The 9,359-nt window shown below is 46.1% G+C and overlaps 1 long non-coding RNA gene across 2 annotated transcripts; it reads right to left on the bottom strand.

Moving 5' to 3' along the window:
• Positions 1-4,117: 4,117 nt before the first annotated feature.
• On the bottom strand, positions 4,118-8,968 carry LOC130563074 (uncharacterized). Of its 2 annotated transcripts, none has more exons than XR_008964034.1 (7): positions 7,914-8,968; positions 5,954-6,037; positions 5,659-5,752; positions 5,133-5,160; positions 4,821-4,910; positions 4,645-4,741; positions 4,118-4,246 (listed from the first exon to the last, which is right to left on the bottom strand). It is a non-coding gene; the product is annotated as an uncharacterized LOC130563074 (long non-coding RNA). The 2 variants fall into 2 exon arrangements; XR_008964033.1 differs by having other exon boundaries at positions 4,821-5,000; positions 5,105-5,160.
• Positions 8,969-9,359: the final 391 nt, after the last annotated feature.

Consider the following 9,359-nt stretch of genomic DNA (forward strand, 5'->3'; position numbering starts at 1 on the left):
CACTTGTGGTCCAGGAGAAACACCTCTGGCTGAACCTTGCACAGGTGAGTAACACTGAGAAAGTCCGCTTTCTCGATGCACCCATCTCGCAAGGGGGGGCTGTTTGGTGATACTGTCGAGTTCGACAGTTAGGGAGCAGACAGAGGATATCAAGTATGTCCTCCCCAGCCGCGACTCGACCGCCCTCTGGCCGCCGAGATCCCGTGCACCGTCTGCTTCCCAGCAACCCTGGTGAGACCACCACCCCGTCAGCAGCCGCGGCGAAAGCCAAAGCGGCGCTCATGGGAAGACCCCAGGGAGATCGAGAATACCTTTCTAAAAGTTTTCTCCCTCTCTGGGCGTTTATCACAGCCGCTCTCACCCTCTACACGATGGTGTTCGGCAACTCGACGTTGCGGCAAGACCCAATGTCGAGGATAATCATCAGCCTAAGCACTCTCATTCGATGGTGCGTTGTGCTACATCATCGCCAGACAGGTAAAACTGCAGAGCCGATCTCCTCCCCGGGGGTCCCCCCCACGGCGAGGGATCCGTACTGCCAGCCATCGAACCACCCCCGGGAGGTCGATGAAGCAGAACGTACCCCTAGCCTCCCTGTCGGTCCCTGGGAGTCTGACAGGAGCTTCCCACACCGTCACGGTGACTACGGGATACGGTCCGTCTCGGCTACGCGATCCAACTCCCCGGACACCCGCCCAAGTTTCGGGGCATCCTCTTAACCTCAGCAGAGGCAAGGATGCCCCGTGCTTCGGGCCGAGGTCGCCACCCCTCTGGTGAGGAAGCGATCGTGCTCGTCCCTCTAGCCGAGATGTTCAACGGGTTTTACAGCCCGTACTTCATCGTCCCCAAAAGAGCGGGGGTCGCTAGATCTGCGTACCCTGAACAGGCACCTACTCAAGCTGCCGTTCAGGATGCTCACGCAGAAGCGCATCCTGGCATCTATCAGATGTCAAGATGGATTCATGGCAATCGACCTGAAGGACGCTTACTCTCATGTCTCATTCTCCCTCATCATCTCCCGTTCCTACGGTTCGCTTTCGAGGGTCAGGCATATTAGTACAGAGTCCTCCCCTTCGGTCTGTCCCTGTCCCCACGAGTCTTCACGAAGATCGTGGAAGCCGCCCTCACTCCCCTCGGGGAGAGAGGTGTGCGGGTACTAAACTATCTCGACAACTGGCTCATTTGACACACTCGTGAGATCTGTTATGTACACACAGGGACCTAGTACTTCGGCACCTAGATGGATTGGGACCACAGGTCAACCGAAAAAGAGTAAGCTCTCCTCTGTGCAGAGCATCCTCTTTTTTGGTATGGAACTCAACTCTGTCTCCATTACAGCGCGACTGCGCTCAGTCAGTGCTGAACTGCCTGGAATTTTTCAAGCAGTCAGCGGGAGGAGGCTCCTGGGCACATGGCATCCTCAACGGTGGTGATACCCCTCAGGTTGATGCACATGAGACCGCTCCAACACTGGCTACAGAGTCGAGTTCCCTGGAGAGCGTGGCACACCGGCAGCAGGCGGATGGTGATTATGCTTTTCTGCCGACGCACCCTAACCCCTTGGTCTTCAATGACCTTTCTACGGACAGGGGTCCCTCTCGGGCAGGCGAGACGCGTCAGGGTCGACAGGCGCCTCCCTGTAGGGTTGGGGTGCCGTGTGCAACGGGCACGCAGTGTCGGGGCGATGGACGGGCCCCCGCCTGCGCAGGTATATCAAATTGCCTAGAGTTGTTGGATGTGCTACCCGCACTGAAGGGGTTACAACCTCTTGTGCAGAACAAGCACGTGCTGGTCTGGTCGGACAGCACAACTGCCGTAGCGTTTTTAACCGCCAGGGTGGCGTTCGCTTACGGCAGCTAACACGACTCGCCCGACGCCTCCTCCTGTGGAGTCCGCAGGTGAGCAGATCCCTGCGAGCCACACATATCCCAGGTGACCTGAACCAGACAGCCGATGTGCTCTCTCGTCAGTTGACGCCTCGCGGAGAGTGGCGACTCCACCCCCGCATAGCCAGCTCATTGGGTACAGTCCGGGCGGGCTCAGGTAAACCCCTTCGCCTGCCTGGACACCACCCATTGCCCGCTAAGGTACTCCCTGCCTCGGCACGGATGCTCTAGCGCACAGCTGGCCGTGGGACAAGCGGAAGTACGTCTTTCCCCCAGTGAGCCTCATTGCACAGACCCTGTGCAAGGTCAGGGAAGAGGAGCATCAAGTGTACTAGTTGCGCCATACTGGCCCAACCGGACTTGGTTCTCGGAGCTAATGCTCTTGACGACAGCTCCTTCCTGGCCGATTCCCCTGACGAAGGTCCTGCTTTCCCAGGGGAAGGGCACGTTATGGCATCACGGGCTAGACCTCTGGAACCTCCATGTCTGGCCCCTAGATGGAACGAGGAGATCCTGAGTGGCCTAACCCCTGCGGCGGTTAAGACCACTACTCAGGCTAGGGCCCTGGCCACTAGGCGACTATATGCCTATAGTGGTGCCTCTTCTCATCCTGGTGCTCTTCTCGTGAGAAGACCCGCGGAGTTGCTTGATCAAGTGGGTGCGGTCCTCCCAGAGACTCGAGAATAATCTCTCCCCTTCCACACTGAACGTGTATGTAGCCGCTGTTGCCGCTCATCACTTTAAGCCCCATCCGTGTTGTGTCCAGTACGCGCATTGCGCTTATGCTTGGACCGCACGCAGAGCCGCAGAAGCTCTGAGCAGCTCTTTGTCTGTTTTGGAGATCAGCAGGGAGGGCTGTCTCAAACAGAGATTGTCGCACTGGATCATGGACGCCGTCACTATGGCGTTCCTGTCCTAAGATCGCCTACGCCCACTGGGTGAGAGCTCTCTCCACACGGAGTACAGCCTCCTCGTGGGCACTGGCTCGAGGCGCCTCTCTGGCAGACATCTGCAGAGCTGCGGGTTGGGCTACACCCATCACCTTCGCGAGGTCCTACAGCCTTCGCGTAAAACCGGTCAGCTCGAGTCTTGCGGGCATCAGGCAAGACCGGCGACCGGTAGGGTGTACGCCTATGACAGTACCTCCCCCCCTTCTCCTAAGTACTACTAGCCTCCCTTCTTCCCCCACTGGGTGAAGAACAGGCACTCCATCCATCACTAAGCAAGCACCTCCTGTGGGCGAGCTGGGCAGAGCAGCCCTGCCCCTTAGGCCGGGTATCACCTGAGTTATTCGCAACATAGCTCTAACCGGACCTAGTGCTACCAGACGTTGCAACCCCCCAGCAGGGCGGTTCTGTCTGATGTATCCTCATGCTGGTTCCCACCTTGGTAACCCATGACCTCCCCAGGTGGACCTCCACCTCGCGGTTAACTCCTTCAGTCCGCACTTTCTTCCCATGAGTTCTCCCCCATCGGTGAGACCATGTTGGTACCTCCACTAGTCTCCTCCCTGCGGTAGGAAATGGTCTCTGTAGCGCATCCCCCGCTTGAGGAAGTAGAGCTTACCCAGTGGCCTTACGGTTCCGGGCGGCTTCTCGCTGTTAGAGGAACAAGGCCGCCGCCTGTGAGCCCGAAGGTAGGGGCCTTCCCACCTGTCAAGAAAGCTCTGGGACCCCCTACCTACCCACTGGTAGGTTACAATTTCGCGGTAGCGCTCACGGCTGACACGCCCAGGCCAGTCACCGTCGCTTCATTGAGATTGTGACAGGGCACAGTGTTATGGAGTTTTCCATTGGAACCCCATCTGTCGGTTCGACACAACGTCGAGAGACCGACAGAAAGGGAACGTCTCGGTTACAGTTGTAACCTCGGTTCCCTGATGGAGGGAACGAGACGTTGTGTCCTCCTTGCCACAACACGTGCTGTCCACTGCAGCAGTCGTGAGAGGTCTCAGGCTCCTCAGAACTAAGGTGAATGAATGAGGCACGCTGTCTCCCTTTTATACCCGGATATCCGGGGGCGGAGTCCGGCATGCAAATTTCATTAGCCAATTTTCATTGGCATTTTCTAAGAAGTCGGAAGCGATTGGTTCTCAGGGACGAACCCCATCTGTCGGTTCGACACAACGTCTCGTTCCCTCCATCAGGGAACCGAGGTTACAACCGTAACCGAGACGTTTTGCATTCTCACTTTAGTTTTCTTGACCCCTTGGACTTCAATTCCATGCACGGTTGTTTGCAGAGGACTCTTTCTGGTCCAGGATGATGTAGAACTTCCGGATGCTACATTTCCCCAACGTAGAGAAGGAAGGTCTGGGTCAATCCAACTCGCTCAATGAGCATATTAATCCTCATCCCCACCTGTGTGTAAATAGCAAAACATTTTAAAGAGTGTTTTATTCAGATATTCTAGGTGTCATTTAACACAAAAGTTTCCCTTCCTTAAACGTAGGTGGGGCACATGTACAAGTCTTAAAGATTGGTAACATTTTACAATGAGCTTCAATATATATTTGAAAACAATTACATGTTTTTACAACATGTGTTAATCTTAAAACAAGTTTCTAAAATTACAAAGTGCATTCTTCCTTCATTGTCAATTAACCAATGTTCATTTACACAATATTAGAATATATTACTATATTTCTGTTAAAATCAACGTATCAAAATATTTATCAACCTGTACATAATGAAGAGAGAGAGACGATGCAAGAACATACAAACTAACTGTGGACTAACACAAATCTAAAAACAAGTACCTTCATAAACTTCACAGCATGATCTGGGCAGTTTCACTGTTTACAGTTTGAGGCAAGAGATGAAGGAGCAAGAGAACTGCCACATCACTGTTCCATCCTAGCAGAATAAACACACACACACAACCCATGGGTATACAGTTTAACTTCAAACCATTGAAAAATCTATGAATACTTACCATAATCAGACTGCTGCTGACCAGATAAAAGGTTGTTAACATGTGCAAGATGTCGTATGTTTTGATGGTCAGCAATTATTTTGGATGTTCCTGTAAAACGTTTCCATTTTTCAAATAATTCTGTTTGAGATGAGATGTCATCTCCAAAGACAGCCTTATATATTACCAAAGATTGTCAATCTGTTAAAGAAAAAAATATGTTAACATTAAATACACACACACTTAGAATATTAAAAACATTGTATTCAAATATTTTATATTCTCAATATTTTAACAGTTCTTACTGAGAAAGTGCATTGATGTACTGCATACTTGTATATCCAGACATGGTGGGATCCTCCTAACACAGCATAACAAAAGGAAACGTTACAGATAGAACTGAACTGTGATCAAATAACAGTGATGTGCTAGATGTTCTACATCTTTACATAAATAAAATGAACATGAGTATTCTGTCACCTATAACTCACCGTCAGATTGTTCCAAACCTGTATAATTTAATTTGTTCTGCTAAACACAGAGAAAGATATTTGGAAGAATGTCAGTAACCAGATCTCATCCCCCATTTACTGCCATAGTAGGGAAAATAAATACTATGGGAGTCAATGGGGGATGAGACCTGTTTGGTTACTGACATTCTTCCAAATATCTTCTTTTGTGTTTAGCATAACAAAGAAATGTATACAGGTTTGGAACAATCTGAGGGTGAGTAAACAATGACAAAAACCTAAAAATAAAATATTCCAGCTTTCAATATTAAAGCTTACATCTTTTGACACATTTCTGGTGATTATTCTAAAAGCAGTCTTTTGCAAGCATTTGAAGAGTGTACAATTACCGTGAGGTCTGAACTTTGATTCTACCGATGAAAATTATCACTCAGGGTATCCATCAGGATCCAGAGAACTCTGCCTCAACTTGGAGGACATCATCTTTAAATCAAAAACAGGTGGACTCTCAATAAGATAGCATAAGCATTCAACAATATTCAAAATAATAAAAACTCCTATCCCTGCTAACTTTAAGATGCTATTATCAAGTATTCAGCAATAAGACTTAGGGATGATTGGTAGCAAGTCATGTGTTTCCATACAAAATATGGAAAAAAATCCTAAATGTTCTCACAAACTCACCAAAAATATCAGCATCCACATCAACTCCAGCACAATCTTTTAGGAGCACATTGGTTTCAGGTGGCAAGTGGAGCTTGTATGAAGCTTAGAAATTAAAGAAACAGAGTTCAATGTCATGTCAACAAACTGAAACAATACATTTTTGTTTACCATTTTCAAATGCTAGTGACACTGTCAAATTTTATTAAAACACACTAAAAAGAATAATTGCTTAACCATAGAGGTGTGGACCTACACTAGTGTCACGGTTCAGTTCGGTTAAGATTATCTTGTCATCGATTCGGTTCAATTCGATATTGCGATGCATTGACGATGCACTAGTTCACAATCACATGTATACAATTTTGTCAATAAATACAAGCAGTCAGATACATGAACTGAACCTTTAATTTTACCTGCTCTTCTTCGATGTATCAAACATCAAACATTATCTGTCACAAGCACTACATCTTTATCCAATAAGGGCATGAGACAGTAGCTCTGCCAGATGAGCACCCATGTGAGACTCATAAACTGCTCTCGTTTGCGTTCACAACTGCCACCAAAATCCGATTTCTTTGCTCATATGCGACCCAGATCTGTTTACTGTATGACAGTGTGAACAGGACAAACCACATGGAATCCGATCTTTTTAAATCTGATCTGAGCCACTTCCATATGTGGTCCTAAATCAGATTCAGGTCTGATGTTTCGCAATGCGACCTCAGTCTGAATGGTCATATCGGAATTCACGCGACTTTTTCATCATTGTAGATCGACTTCGTCAAATTTCTGCGCTAATTTAAAGTGTCACACGCTATTCTGTAGACGGAAGTGCACTTTACAGCTCGGTTGGCGAACATTAAGCATCAGATTATAAACATAAGCCCTCGCACTGTCTACCGCACGTGAGCCGCACGATGTGATGTAACAAATGACTATAGAATCCGTTATAATAAGAAATTTTGCCACTGGATACGGCGCGATGCAATACGACAAACGCATTAATGGTGTCTATTGTCTTTTATCGCTTTGCATCCACCAGTCGCGTGCGTGTTGACATGGTGGTAAAACATAAACTATAGGTGTGTGTTCTACTGCATGCTGGGAAGTGCAAACCGGCATGCACACAGCCCGAGAGCGGACTGCTCCGGGAATGCTCTGAAATCCCGCCGTGAGATCAATCCGCTCAGCACCGCATAAAGTCAAACACACCCGCTGACTAGACCCTTGCTTAATTCTGTATGAAAACGTGCTGTCTGTTACGTGTTATTGTTGTTTTGCGCATACGATTCAGTTTATAACCATCACGAGTTCACACTGGAATCTGATATTGGCCACATTTTAAAAATAGTGTGAACAGCCGAACAAAAAATCTGATCTGAGCAAAAAATCTGAATTGAGCATTAAGGCTTGCAGTGTGAACGTAGTAATCTCCCAGTCCTCGCTAATGTAATGTGCCGTTATTGTCACATACGGCTCTGTCGCGACCGAAGTCCAGGAATCGCATGTTATTGCAACTCGATGAGCACAGACAGCAGTGGCAATGACAGGCGTTAACAGCTCAGGGTGAAAACGGCTGATGTGGTTTCTCAAGTTAGCATTTTTAATTACTCTCGCCTACCTCCGCCATTGTGTGCTAAAGCAGTAAAAGCACGTATGCGACATGACGTCAGAAAAACGTAAGTACGTCATAACCGGTTATGGTCTGTTACTGAACCGATATCGAATCGTCCTCATTTGCATCGCGATGCATCGTAAAAACGATTAATTTTGACACCCATTTAAGAGTGAACTTAAATGGTAGTTAAATACAAAGTAAGAGATGCAAATAAGAAGTTTAATTTTAATATTACCACATAAAACATACAGGTAACATACTTTAACATGAAACATGAATAGTAGACATAGGCTCATATAATTTGACAATCAAGTAATTATACCTGTTATAGTACAACGAAAGTAGTGTAAGTAATCTTACCTTGAAGAATGAATTTATAGAATTTACACAGTCGTTTTTCGTAGAGATTCGGATCCATTTCGGGTGTCCTCTGCACTCCGCCTAAACCAGCATTTTTTTCGGAATAAAACACTCATTGTTAGGATTTGAACGTAGTAGTTATGTTCATTTAATCTACTTGTAACTAAACTAGCACATGATACTGCCAAAATGCAGAAAACCATGCTTTTGTCATGCACGTGTTAGCTGTAGCCCATTTGCCATGCTCGTTAGCTAATGGCGACAGGAAGAGCTAAAATAATACATGGATTATACCGTTTATCAATTGACCAAGCCATCAAGTTTTGCTTACAAATATATATGATACTTATAAAGCATTAGCTTGATATTATTTCTCCTGTCTGTGTCGCAGGTGCTGTAAATCAGCAGTTAGAAAGCCACTAACTTTACCGGCTGCCTCTGCTCTGCACCCATCCAGTGCGGTTGATCCACCAATTATGATTAACAAAACGACAACGTCAATGGTCAAACAAACACAATAAACTGGATGGAGGAGAGTAGATTGTGGCATTTAACGCATATTTTACGATGCATGTAGCACATTAGCCTACGTTACCTCGAACCAACAACATAATGTCTGAATGTGTTTTTCCATACTTTCATACAAACTGAACAGCTATCAGCTTGTTGTTGTGCATATATAAACGGGCTCATTACCTATTATGTGACAAACATAAAACGAACAAATATGATAAATAAGTCATTCATTTTACCGCCAATTTTAGGCCTATTTTTTAATCGTTCCTATCTCGTGTACATAACTTATAATTATGGCTTAAAACAGTTTTATACTAACAAACTAGTTCGTCCTCTCGTTTAATTAAGTCGTGGCCGTGTTAACGATGGTTTAAAACATGGCAATTAACAGTTTAGCACAACGTGGTGATTTAACATTAACCAAACTTTAAAACAGTTGCAAAAGAAATTAAAGTGGTCACCATATCTAATTTTTCTGCATTTCGTGCATTCATTTGGTTTAATAATAATTATCATGCAATAACATCTGATTTACCTGCTGTCTTCTCGTCCTCATGCAAAATAAAATGGCGGCCTTCAGACAGGTGGCAGTCATTCAGTGGAGGCGTGGCCTGATTTGAGAATACACTCTTGTTTCACACACGTACCGTCTTGCAGAATACAATGGTAGTGTAGTTTTATTACTATATAGCAGGAGTCTTCAACTAAAATCGCTTGAGGTCCAGTAAACGAACCCTCCTTACCAGCCGAGGTCCAGACAATTAAATACCTAAAAACATGAATTGATGGTTTTTGGCAGATCAAAGAAATAAACATGTCTTTTTATATCTATACGATGGCATAACAATGTCTGACAACAATATAATGAAGGAAAATGTGCAAAATGCCCTTATCTCTAAACCTGCACTGAACATACATTCATTTCAACAT

This window comes from Triplophysa rosa, linkage group LG12 (assembly GCF_024868665.1).
Source record: "Triplophysa rosa linkage group LG12, Trosa_1v2, whole genome shotgun sequence".
Classification (NCBI taxonomy): Eukaryota; Metazoa; Chordata; class Actinopteri; order Cypriniformes; family Nemacheilidae; genus Triplophysa; species Triplophysa rosa.